Source organism: Urocitellus parryii, chromosome 8 (assembly GCF_045843805.1).
Source record: "Urocitellus parryii isolate mUroPar1 chromosome 8, mUroPar1.hap1, whole genome shotgun sequence".
NCBI classification, from domain to species: domain Eukaryota; kingdom Metazoa; phylum Chordata; class Mammalia; order Rodentia; family Sciuridae; genus Urocitellus; species Urocitellus parryii.
The window spans coordinates 136,149,671-136,163,417 of NC_135538.1; the positions used below are offsets into that span (position 1 = coordinate 136,149,671).

The window sequence follows — 13,747 nt, forward strand, 5'->3', positions numbered from 1 at the left end:
CCATGCCCCAACCCTGTCTCACTGTGGCAATGACTCAGGATAGGTTCTGGATATTAAAGACAGCGTGCCTTTGATGTTCCTCCATCTTCAGTTCTACCTCCCCTATGAATTCCAGGGTGAGGTTTATTATGCATATGTGTGTGATTATATTCCCCTAATTATATATGGATCTTAACTTTTTCTATAGGATAGAAAAATACGGCCCTTACTTTTCAAGATGTGGCCCCAGCCTCCCTTGCCTTTTTTTCCTTTTTGGTGGGTACCAGGGATTAAACTCAGGGGCACTAGATCACTGAGCTACATCACCAGCTCTTTTTTGTATTTTATTTAGAGACAGAGTCTTACTGAGTTGCTTAGCGCCTTGCTTTTGCTGAGGCTGGCTTTGAACTCAGGATCCTCCTGCCTCAGCCTCTCAATCCCTTGCCTTTCTTATTTATTCTTTTCCTCTCCCTCTTTTGTTCTGTAGTTTATTCATCCCAAGCTTGGGACAATATTTGCCAGTTGATCACATATCTGGCCCTTCATATTATTTAGTTGCAAAAGTGCTTCATACAGATTTCCTTTATGGATCTCATTATAATTTAACATGATATGTTTGCTCTTCAGTAATTAATCTGTATTTCCCCTTTTAGACCTAGTCAAATTATAGCAATCTGAGGACTTGGAGGGATATTTCAGTTCATTATATATTAAAGAACATGGAATAAAACTGTGATGTTAGCATTCTGTTTTCCTCAATTGTTGCAGTAATTTTGAAGTTCAGACACAGAGAATTTTATTGTAGGCCTTGAAGTCAGAATTTATGTCTCAATTTATATCTTCTTCTCTTTCTAGTTTTCCATTTCCAAAAGAGAAACTACCCCCCAAACGATCTCCTTCTAGTATCTTTTAATTGGGTCATCTGTGAACTTTTACTCTGGGTTTGAAAATTATTTGATTCATGAAGAGGAGACAAGAGATCAAAATGTAGACTGGGCAGGGGAAATGAAACTTGCTTTGCTTTGTATCCATCTTGTACTCTACACCTTACCTACATTCCCACTTTCAGTTTTTAATGGGAAATCTGAGGAAGGGGCCCTGTTTCTAATAACTAAGTTAAAGCTTACAAGGTGCATGATTTACTGAGGTGTTGAAACTGGACTTTAAACCTGAGGTCACAGGACTCAGCCTCAGGAATGAGTGTGTTCTGAGATTTGGATTGCTTTTGCCCCAGCTAAGAATCTCTTTCTCCTCTACATACAGGTGACTCAGGTTCTCCAACTTTCCTCCTTTGCTCTGGCATTCAGATTCAACCCTTTGGTGACAGTTTGGATTACTGGCAATAGTGTGTAACACATAAGTTATGATCTTTCCACATGTCTGTTTCAGAAAATATGGAGATTGTACTGTAGTTTTGACATTTTGAGAAATTGGTTGATTGGATACTTCTTGTTTGTAGAGAAATGAGCGAACACATGCCTCTCTTTATTACTACCAGCAGCTCCCTTGGATTGTCCATGGGTTGACCCAGCTCTCATTTTTAATACCTGCTATGCAGGTTACATCTTATTCATTGAGATCTTGGTAAGATCCTGATGAAATATAGTGAATCCCATTTTACATCTGGGAAATTGAGGCCAAAGGTTGTTCACAAATGGGCCAACATTACACAGCTAGTCAGTGGGGAAGTTGGGGTTTGAGGTCTTGTCTGCCTGGCTGTAAGGTCAAGTTCTTCCTTCTCTGAAAATCTCTTCTTCTTATATTTCTGTCTACGACAGAGGATTTGAGTCATTTACCAAGCTTGGAGGGCAGACGCTGCTTCCTGTGATAATATGTCCCTTGAGTTACTCCCAGCCAAGGCCGTGTATAGCATTTTGGTTTCATTTTTGCACAAGTTCTCTACCCTGATCTCATATTAAATAGCCAGGAAGTGGGGTTGTGATTGTGGCTCAGCAGTAGAGCACTCTTCTAGCATGTGCAAGGTGCTGGGTTTGATCCTCAGCACTGCATAAAAATAAAAACGGGTATTGTTTCCAACACATGACTAAAAAAAATACTAAAAATATAGCCAGGAACCTTTGGAAAAAACATACCAGTTTTTTCATCAAATCATCAAACAAAGTCATCAGATTCTGGGGATTGAGATCAACAATAATGTCTTTAAAAGGCTTAAGGAACTTGGTGCCACCAGGATGGAGGACCACTGTCAGCAGGCCCCTTAGATAGCTGACTGAAACGGCTCAAGGCTCACATCTGTGTTCATTGTCCCTGTGCAGGTGTGCCCTTGACATTTCTTATCAGCACTGCTTCACTGAATCCCTGTATTCAGTATGTAAATATCATGAGAAAGAATAACTGTCACGTCCATCTTCTCATGAAAGTGCTCCAGGAACAACTCACTTGACTGAGGCTAGGTGAGTTCAGAGCTTCCCTTGGTAAGCCCCTTTGACACCAGAGAGAAGTTACTTGTAAGGTAAAATAAGTCCTTTACTTGAACTTTCCCTCTCTTGGGCAGTATTCAGAATTGATCCTGTCTATAATCTTGAAATATGTGACAGTTAACATCACACCAAGACTCCTTGCTACCCCATTTAACCAGTCTTCTCATAATGTATGTGCCTCATTCTTTCAAACTGTCTAACAGCAAATCTATAAAGCCAAATCTAATGTTGCATATACAGCAGCCTGAGTTTATATCTTAGCTTGCTATTGAGCTGGTCTTCAACAAAACTTTCTGTAGAAAATATGCAGATAATTGAAGGAGTATTTTTGGGAAATGCCCAGTATTTATTATTTCTCACTTCTTTGCAAAATATTCTCATTTTTAAATATAATTTTAACTCACCTCAGTAATTAATTCAAAATGAAATTTTTATATGAAGTAGTATTTATAATAAAAGCGATATTGGAAAGTCTAGATAATTTAAAGTGATTTTCTGAAGGTGCTTGTAGCCTCTTAAATTATGGTTATAGCTAGTTGAAGTTCAAATTATAGAAATGGATTTTTTGGGAACATAGAGCAGAAAAAGAAATTTGTGGGTAGGACGATTTGTATTTCATGAAGTTCAAGGTTGAATTGAATAATTATGGACAGTTTGAGACCAGTTTGAGGGCTTTTTGGCCTTAATCATTTTGGGAATTTGTGAGTTGCAGTGTAGTGCAGTGGTTCTTGATTCTGGCTGCCCAGTGGAATCATTGGGAGCTAATGAAATTACCAACATCTGGGACCCACCTACCCAGTTAAAATCCCTGGAGGTGGTGCCTTGACAGATTTTTTTAAATGGCTTCCAAGGTAATTCTGTTCACCCAGGATTGAGAGCCTGCAGGATCCGTGACCCTGACAAAAATCACAGTATTTGTCCATTCATAGTTTTGCAGTCTTGCAAGGCTGAGCCTGTTGAATCTTTGTGGACAAGGACTTCTTCTTACTCTTCTGTTTTTTCCCCCCAATAGATGATAGCTCAACACTTCCTTTGAGTGCTCAGTAAAATATTTGCAAATAACTTTACTTGGTTTTAAATTGCAGACAGTCCTTGACTTAGAATGGGTGAAATTATGAAATTGACTTTGTCATGATGCAAAAGTGATACCTATTCAGCAGAAACTGTACTAGCAGTTTTGAATTTAGGTATCTTCCTGGACTAGTGATATGCTGTCTGATCTTCTCTAGCGATGCTGGGCAGTTGGCAGTGAGTTGCAGGTTTCAGTGAGCCTCACCATCACAGATCACAGGGAGAAACATCCTATGCTCCACAGTGTACCATTGCTAAGCTGTGATGTTCTGTGGGGTAAGATTAAATGCATTTTCAAATTATGATGTTTTCAGTTTTGATGGGTTTATCAGGATGCCATCATGAGTCCAGGAATAGAATTCAAGAATTGAAGTTGCTTCAGACTAATTTTATTTCCCCATATGAGCATAGGACAGTTTATATAAATATTGTTTTTAGGGGTGCAGAGCAGGACAAAAAGACTGGTGATGGCAGTGGCAAGTCAGAGAGCATCAGAGGTTCAGGAGGTGATGGAGCACTGTCCTGATACTCCGAGTCTGGGGAAGAACCTGGAAGGGGTTCTGTGTGCTTTTAGTTCCCATCTCCTTAAAGCAGGCAACACAGGGGTAAGTATATGTGATTGTCATACCTGGAAATAAAATTCACCTGTGCCTCCTCAGTGTGGATACAGTATGCTTCTGAGCAAACCAAAGAATACTGTGGTGCAAGGAGAAATGGATTCCTCCTTGTGGTAGTTAAGCATAATTCAACAGCTGCTCTGTAGTTCACCTTTCTGTCATTCATTTATCTAATGGTGACTGAAGAGCTTAGGAATAAGGCACAGGTATTAAGTGCAATTTAGTATTACTCCAAGCTTTTGCATTTGTAGACAGGCTGCTTTACTGTATTTTCTCCAGATTAATTGGTCCTTGTCATGGGTAGATATTTGGCTTTTTGAAAGACTTAAACCAAAACATTAAATAAAGTGGCAGCTTAGAATTGCAAAATGATTTGCTTTTAAAACAAACTAAATTGACCCATGAGGTTTTGGGGAATGACTGTTTTTTCAAATTATATTTTCAAGGAAACAAAACGGATACCAATTCCAGATGGGTGTTTGTCCTTTTTCTTAAGTTAAATAACAAATATATTTATTACAAAGGCACAAGTTCCAATGTAAAGAAAATACAATAAAAAAGAATGCCCACTTCCAAATGCTTTATACATGTCTTTAAGATATTTATTTTCTGAGTAATCTCTATAGGATATAGGAGATACTGGAAATATTGAACCTGAAATTTGTTTTTATGTAATAAGATACCAGAAGTATCAGGTTTGGCATGAATACAGTTAAATTTTAAAGACTATGGGAGTTTTTTAATTAAATATTTTTTTAAAAAATTTTTTTGTAGTTGTAGATAGACAGAATGCCTTTAGTTTGTTTATTTTTATGTGGTGCTAAGGATCAAACCCAGTGCCTCAGTGGCAAGTGCTCTGCCACTGAGCTTCAGAACAGTTAATATGGAAGCACATTAACTTTTTTGTTACTTAGTGTCCCCTTTTCCCAATGAATTCCTAACATCATGTTGTCAATTTTCTCAACCTTTGTTTTAAGGAATTTCATGGTGCCTGACCCACTTTGGATATCCCCACCTAGTAAGTGCAGTATGTGTTGATCAGAATGAGTACTTTTTAGCTGGTATCTGACATCTTTCCTACTCTGTTTGGAGTATAATATCAATATTTGAAAATGTTTTCTCCAAATATTGCTTCATCTGTATTATGTTATAACCTGAAAGCAGTAGACTCTTGGTATTTTCACTTATTACCATATGGGCCTGAAGTGCAGGAGTCATGAATGTAGCCCTGAAAGGTAAGAATTCAGAGCTTTTCTAATCTCTGACTAAATTATGTACTCCTGCTTTCATCAGTCTGAAATGGAACTGAAATAATATTTCTTTCCTTATTTCTAGGGACACTGTAAAGATTAAAAACAGAAATTTGTGCAGAAATGTCTCTACCCAATGGATATTCTGATGTGTAGATATAAAATACATGCCTTAACATTATCTTCCAAAGCTGTTTAATCTTGTTTTTTTTTTTTTTTGTTGTTGTTGTTGTTGTTTAGTTGGCATTGGTTGTTTTTTCTTCATCAAGGCTAAAAAAAAAATTCAGAACCTGGCATGAGTAGCATAATTTTCACATTTGACAATTAATTTACAAGAGATGTAGCATTTTTTAATAAGTACTAAACACTTCAGCTCTTTCTAGCAAAAGAGGTTCTATTTTTCTCTCTGAAAAAACTGCAGCTGGAAGGGAAATGCCAAGATGGTTTGCTTCCCTCAGAGGAGAGAGGAAGATAGATGATGTCTTCTGTTCATCCTTAAGAGTACTTGCATGCACAAGAGGACAAATGGCTTCCACTTTCCTTCCTGACCCTCCTGCCTCTGTGTGTTCAGAGGCTTTGGGATGTGTGCTACAGATGCCTTTGAATGGAAACTTGGGCTGAAGGTGTTGTGCTATAATGAACAAAGCCAGAGATCTGGTATTAGAAAACAATTTGTATTGAAAAAGAAACAAGATTAAAAGACAAGGTATATGTAAACACAGTCGGGTGAGTTGCTGGATATGTTACCTGGTTCTATTCTTAACCCACACATTATGGAAAACTCCCAAGGTCTGCATTTGGCAAACTGGAGATCTGGGAGAGCTGATAGTCTAGGTTCTGGGTTAAGTCCAAAGGCCTGAGAACCAGCAGAGCCAGCAGTGATGTAGATTTTAGTTAAAGTCTGAAGACCTGAGAACCAGGAGAGTTGGTGTGTAAGTTCTAGTTCAAGTCCAAAGGCAGGGGAAGATTGTCAAGCAGAGATGGAATTGTTTATTCTTTTCAGGCCTTAATGACTTGGATGAAGAACACATTATTGGGAAGGGCATTCTTCTTTACTCAGTCTACTGATTCAAATGCTAGTCTCATCCAGGAACACCTTCACAGTTACCCCCAGAATAATGTTTTATCACATATCTGGCCACCCAAAGGCCTAGTCAAGTTGTTATGTAAAATTAACCAGAACACTGGGCAAAGATTCAGGTGCTTGAGTTCACACAGAGGCATGGAGCAAGTTCATGCTGTTTTGAGTTTCCCCTCAGTCCTGTCTTTTGAAGGCTGGTGCTATTTTCAGTCCTTCACCTGAGTTGTCTGTGGGGCAGTGACCACACCCTGGAGTCTGTCCATGGTAACCAACAACCTTTTTAGGGAAAGGATCACTCACCCAGTTCGTCATCAGTTCTAGCAGCTGGATGTTGCTGCTCGACTTCCTGTGGGTTGCTTGCCTCTGATGTGAATAATGATAATTTCTGTAAATGAAAACTGCTCAACCTGTGATGAAAATATCTCGATTATCCATGTTAATAGTGGCATAGAACAACAGCTAGTTAAAATTCACAGTAATTCAGAAACTCATTTAAGCCTATCTTTCCTCTGCTAAGAAGTAACAAAATTAATAGCTCTTTCTGTATCGGCCCACTCAGAAGTTGGTGCTTCAAGAAATGAAATGACAAAAAAGGCAGGTGATTTAGAGGCAGAAGGAGAACTGCCTTGGGTAATATATGGAGTGTTGTCTAAGTTTCCCATTGGAATAGATTTGGATGTCAGCTCCGTGCTCTGCCTGGTGTTTCAAGTTTAATGAGACAGCTGCAGAATGCACTAAAATCAGTTTTAGAACATGCCTCAGCCTTCCCATCTGAATGACTTCAGTTCCCTTCATCTCAAAACTCTGCTTTTGAATGACTACCTTATCTTTGGAATCTTGGCTTAAACCTTAGTTCCTCAGACAAGCCGCCTCTGGCTATTCTTTTTTTTTTTTTTTGGTAAATCTAGAAATAAGACCCCTGTTTCTATTTTTTAGTTTTCTAATTATCTCTTACTTGTATTACTAGTTTCATTTGCTGGCCTGTGACCTGCAAATAGTTTAGTGCCAGTCACAGGTTAGGAGATTAGCAAATATTTTTTGAATGAACATTAAGTGCTATGGTTGCTTCAGAAAAAGAAAATATCTTGAGTAGCTCTGTAGACCATCTGTGGCGTTGGAAGTATTTCAGATCCACACTGTCCAATATGGCAGCCACTATCTGTGTGTCCTTCTTGGATACTTAAAATGTGGCTAGTGTAATTGAGGAATAGAATTCTTTTTTTTTAAAAATTTTTTTTAGTTGTAGATGGACACAATATCTTCATTTTGTTTATTCATTTATTTTTTATGTGGTGTAGGATGGAACCCAGTGCCTCACACATTTGAGGTAAGCGCTCAACCACTGACCTACAACCCCAGCCCAGAATTCTTAATTATATTTAAAGGTTTAAAAAGTGTTTTTAGTTGTAGATGGACACAATACCTTTATTTTGTTTATTTGGTTGTATGTGGTGCTGGGCATCGAACCCAGTGCCTCACATGGCTAAGCAAGTGCTCTATCATTGAGCTACAACCCCAGCCCCAGTTTTAAAAATTTTAATTAAATTTAACTTACATGTGGCTAGTGGCTACCCTACTGGATTGAATGGATTTTGAGTATGGGACTTTATTAATTTTTGACAATTAAAAATATTGGACTACTATGCCATTATATAGGCAATTTCTGAAGCTGAAAATATCGTCTAAAAGTAGTATTATGTGTATAATGCAGTCTACAATACATAGTAGGTATGTTCTGTTGTTTAGTTGAGAAATATGTAGGGGTGAGAAGATCTTGGGTCCTTTTTCTTCCTGTTGTTTTAAAATTTAATTCGTTTTCGGCAGTACTAGAGATTGAAATCAGGACTTCTCACATGCTAGGCAAATGCCCTACCACTGTTACATACATACCAGCCTATTTAAAAAAAATTTTTTTTACATTTTTTTTTAGTTATACATGGACAACAAAATCTTTATTTTGTTTGTTTATTTTTATGTGGTGCTGAGGATTGAACCCAGTGCCTCACACATGCAAGGCAAGTGCTCTGTCACTGGGCCACAACCCCAGCCCTAAAAAGAATTTTTTTTTTTTTTTTGAGGCAGTATCTTGCTAAGTTTTGAGACTTGCTTTGAACTTATGATCCTTCTGTCTCAGCCTCCTGAATAGCTGGGATTACAGGTGTGCATCACCATGCCCAGCTCTAAATTTTTATTATTTAATATATCAGATTGGGTGTAGACATCCTGGACTTATGTTTGAGGGACAATTCACTAGGAAATAAGGGTTTTGTTAAAGGTAAATTTATTTACCTTTAACAAAATAAACTTTTAATATATGAGAGCTGTCGGACTTAAACTTCTATTTTGTTTGTAGTATTCTACTCAAAATTGGGATTGAAATTGGGAAAATAGTTATATTTTTTATTAAAAATAAAATGTTTAAAAGACCTGTTGTATGATTTTTTGTGAAATATAACATGAAATTTACATTTTAGCTTCTTAATGTGTACAGTTCAATGACATTAAGTACATTTATGCTGTTTTGTTACCATCACCCCATCTGTCTCCAGAACATTTTCATTATCTCAAACTGAAGCCATGTTAAATGACTCTTCATTTCCCCATCCCCAGCCTTGGAACCACTATTCTACTTTTTGTGGATTTGATTATGGATTTAAAGATTCCTGTCCTTAATCATTGTCCAAACCAATAAATAGTGCTGTTATGGATGTGTTATCTCTTTTAAAATGACTGTAACATAACTAAATGCATAATTGCCTTATATTGGGAAATGGTGGGTGCTTTTTGTTAAGGACCTGAAACTAATCAAATTTAGTCACTGCTCCTAGCCATCACTAACCTTACATGCTCACCGGAGTCTGATCATTTCTCTCATTTAAGAAAACAATAATTCTAGAAAATTACTTTTAAGTGACAGGTCAGATGGACTTTTTTGCATATGTTCTTGGTATTCCAGACTTTTTATCAGCCTCCCTGGAGAAAGATAAAAAGGCTTAGTTTTTTAATATTTTTTATGTCTTAGCTTATTAATGTAATGTCATTGTGGACACTGGGCAACAATGAAGAACAAGACCTTTCAAACTGATAAATTGAAGATGGCTTTTGGTCATTTAAAGAGCAATAGGAATTTTGGAAATTTGAAAGAAAATGTTACCTTCACCAGGTGGCTTGTCTGGATTGTAAACTTTGTTTAGGAAACTAAGCAGCAGCAGGAGACACAGCCCATGACCTGTCTGGAAGAAAGCAGCAGTGAGTGGCACATAGGGCAGCCTGTTCTAAGGGCCCAAGACGAGTACAGTCCATGGCATGTAGAGGAGCGATCTGTGAATCCTCAATGGACACTAAGTGGAGAAAGCTTCTTGAGATCCGTGGTGGCTGCAGTGGTTGCTGAAGGCCACGAGCCATTTAGGTAGTGCACATGGAGAAGGAAGTTGCTGTGAAATGGAGTTGCCTTGGTGGAGGAGGCCACTAGAGTTGCCCTTAGATCTGGGGAAGAGCTTAGGGCTTTTCCATTCAGCTGCAGAATGTGGTATAGTCTGTGGAGGAGAAGAGGGCTTGGGCCCTTGTGCAGCACTTGGATCAACCTAGTGGAACCCTGGCCTTTTGGAAGCTTGATGAACTTGTACTTTTAAAACTTGTCTGGGAATGGTGCATAGGTGAATCAGAGAAGGTAAATTATTTAAGAGTGGTTAAAATAATTTAATTATTTAATGTTGAGATGCCGAGGGTGTCTACATTTACTCAGTTGCAGTTTGAGTGGCCAAAGTGACAAAGAAGTTGTAAATACAGAGGCTGACCCAAATGGGATGAGAACGACGTCAGTAGTGACTATAGTGATTAGGTCATGATTTATATAGCATAAATTCTAATATGTACAAATGTGTAGATGATGAAAAGTGAGTGCTGTAGTTAGGATCTAGGATGTCCCCCGGAGACCTGTATGTAAAGGGCCTAGTCCCCAGAACGAGGAGGAGGTGGAAACTTTAGGAGGTTGGGCCTAGTTGGAAATCTTTAGGTCATTGGGAGCTCACCCTCAGGGGATTATGGGGCTCAGCCTTTGGTGAGGTAAATGGCTTTGCTCCAGCACATGCTTCTGACAAGATGTGCTTAGCCTCCCTTCCAGAAGTATAAAAGCAGTGGGCCCAACTGGATTGAAACTTCTCAAATTTTGAGCTAAAAATAAACCTTTTCTCTTGATAAGTTGATTATCTCAGATATTAGTTACAGTAACACAAAGCTGACTAACAGCCTCTCTTCTGTCTTTGCCCTTTAGTTTCACCCTACCAATATTTACACATTCTCTTATGTTTATGCATAAACTACATTTTTATTCAAAAAGGTCATCCATCCTTCATGTTCACTGATCAATACCTTGTTTATTTTAATAATCTAGCAATGTATTTTGGAGATAGCCTGTATTAATACATGAAGCACTCTATTAGTTTACTTAGTCAGTTCCCAGTTAATAAAAATGTAATTCTTTGGTTGTTACAAGTCATATAGTGAATATCCTTGTTCATATATTCTTTTGCTCACATACTGAGAGGTGTTTATATATGTAGGTTCACATTACTGCAAATGGTAGTGCTGAATTAAAGGTACATGCATTTAAAATGTTGCCCGATTGTCTTCCCATAAGGTTTTGCCAGAATTGCCTATTTCTTAGACCTTCATCAACAGCCTATTACTGATTTGAACTTTGCTGGTCTATAGTTTTAAAAAAATCTCATTGTCATATATATGTTTGTGTGTTTTTATATGTTATATATATATATATATTTAGTGTAGTTGGACACAACACTTTTATCTATCTATCTATCTATTTATTTATGTGGGCTGAGGATCGAACCCAGTGCCTTGCCCATGCTAGGTGAGTGCTCTACAGCTAAGCCACGACCTAGCCCCTCATTGTCATTTTTAATTAGCATTTTTCTGATGAGTGAGATTGAGCATCTTTTCATAACTTTTAGAGGACTTTGTAATTTTTTTTGGGGGGAAATTTCCTGATACTAGATGCTTTCCTTTTTTTGTGTGTGCTGAGGGATGGAGCCATGGCATTCGAGGCAAGCACTCTACCAACTAAGTTATTTCCTCAGCCCTGCTGATTTCCATTGCTGAATTTAGATTTTGGACTTATATGGAATACTTCTAGTGCTTTCTCCTAAATCATGATTCTGTAATGTTGGTATAATTAATATTGGAATAATATTAAGACAACAGTCAACTATTCCTGTTTTATTTAAAGTTTGTTTTAATCAAGGGTGAATGACTCTGGGTGTAGTGGCGTATACCTGCAACCTAAGCTACTCAAGCAATTGAGGCAGGAGGATTGCAAGTTGAAATTTAGCAAGACCAGCTGATGGATTGCAAGCCTTAGCAATTTAGCAAGACCCAGTTTCTAATACTGAAATGAGCTGGGATGTGGCTCTGTGGTTTAGTCCCCAGTATAGAAGAATATAAAAGTGAATGTCCGCTTTTTCAGATGCCGTTAGAGTGTTTGGGGAGCTGATTATATGATTTTTCTGTTTTGCTCATAGGATAATTAGAGGAGCAGATTTTTTGTCTGTAATTTTCCCTGTATACTAGTGTGACTGCCACCCACTGCCTGCTCTGGCCCAGGAGTAGTATTCTAGTGGTTTCTGAGTTTGTCTGTGAATATTTTACATGGGATTTTGTATAGAGTAAGAATGCATAGTGAATAAGCGTGAATTTGTGGTTTATATCCTACACTTAACTGAAAACAACTTTTCAGAGATCATTGATAATCTCCTAGTGATTAACACCCCCCGTACACAATTTATAGTGTTTCATTCTATTCATTTTATCTGTGGTATTTCACCCCCTGACCAGTGTTGTTACTCCATTTTCCCAGTGTGTTCTCCTTCCTCAACGCCTATGAGGCTAGGAGCCATGCTTCCAGCTCCTTGGTGGACTCTTTGTCTTCTGCCTCTGAGTGTCTTCCGGTAGCCTCCCTCTTTGGCCTGCCTGCTTCTAGGATTATATTATCACTAGTGTGGCGTGTGTTCTCTCTCGTTGCGCTAGCTTAGTCCCTCTCTTGGATTAACATGGGTATGTTCAGAGGGAGCAAAGATGGAAGGCAAGATCCAAGTTCAGGAACGCAGGCTTGTGCTAATGGATGGGTGTGACTTGATTCTTGAGGAGAGTGGATGCTGTAAGTCCTATCAACACTGTCTTTGATGAGTGTTCTCTCTGTATTAGGTGAACTGCTTTCGAGAGACTTTTCAAGTCTGCAGGAGGACCTGGAGCCATCAAGGGCTCTCTCTGCACGTGGTTGGTGCCTACAGTTATTTCTTGAACACAAGGCCACATCAACAGGTACATTCTTTCTCCAGGGAATACTGCTTTTAGTGATATCTCCTTTAGGGGTTTGATATTAGAAGCCAGGTGGATAAGGAATTAATGTCTCTGAATGCAGGTCAGACCACTTAGGCCACGTTGGAGTATCTTTCTTTAGTGATGACTACTAGATAGCAGCAAGCCACACACCCAGTGAGCAGTGCCCTAGTCCCTTCTAAGAGAGGCTGGCTCTTCCTCCTTCCCTTGGGTTCCTGATATTATTCAGATGCTGCCCATTTTCATGGGGCTCCTTCACCCCAATTGGGCCCTGATTGTTAAGAAGTTCATAAATATGGGGAGTGTAGTTTGTTTTTCTCTCTCCTTCCTGCCTGTGGTTTCATCTGCCTACCCAGAACACATTTATCCCTCCTCTTGCATGATAGCATTTCAAACATGGAAGCTCTGCTCGTTTGATGTCTCTCTGTCTCCAGCCTAAACCTTCTGATTTTTGCTTTTCCTTTTCTAAATGCTTAATTTCTGGACATGTACACTTTTCTAGGTATGCTTTAATTTCTGTAGGCTTGCATTTAGTACATTTGATAGGGGACATTGGAATGATTATCTCTCAGGAGATCACATCACTACCTCTCCCATTGTTCATAAATAGAGTAATAATCTGACTAGTGGGTACAGTAGCACACATAATTCCAGCTATTTGGGAGGCTGAGGCAGGAGGATCGCCAAGTTCAATGCTGGCCTCCACAATTTAATGAGCCCATGCCTCAAATTTAAATAAATAAATAAATAAATAAATAAATAAAAAGGGCTTGGGATGTAGCTCAGTGGTAGAATACCTCTGGATTCAATTCCTAGTAACCACCGGCCCCTCCAAGAAAAAAACTATAATCTGATTAATCGTCTTTATTTACAGTAATTCATAATGCTTATCATAAAGGCATTAACAATTGTATGCTTTTGTTCAGAATGTAATGTGCTTTTCCAACCCTGTGC

General features: G+C 38.5%; 1 protein-coding gene across 8 annotated transcripts in view; it reads left to right on the forward strand.

The window, feature by feature from the left end:
- Window positions 1–13,747, forward strand: part of Fars2 (phenylalanyl-tRNA synthetase 2, mitochondrial) — a 507,072-nt gene that overhangs the window by 17,398 nt on the left and 475,927 nt on the right. For 3 of the 8 annotated variants that reach the window (XM_077801819.1, XM_077801818.1, XM_077801820.1), the window contains exon 2: window positions 12,659–12,775. The exons of the other annotated variants lie outside the window; for them this stretch is intronic. The gene's annotated coding sequence lies outside the window, so the exon portion shown is untranslated. The remainder of the gene's footprint in view (window positions 1–12,658; window positions 12,776–13,747) is intronic. 8 annotated transcript variants of the gene reach the window in all.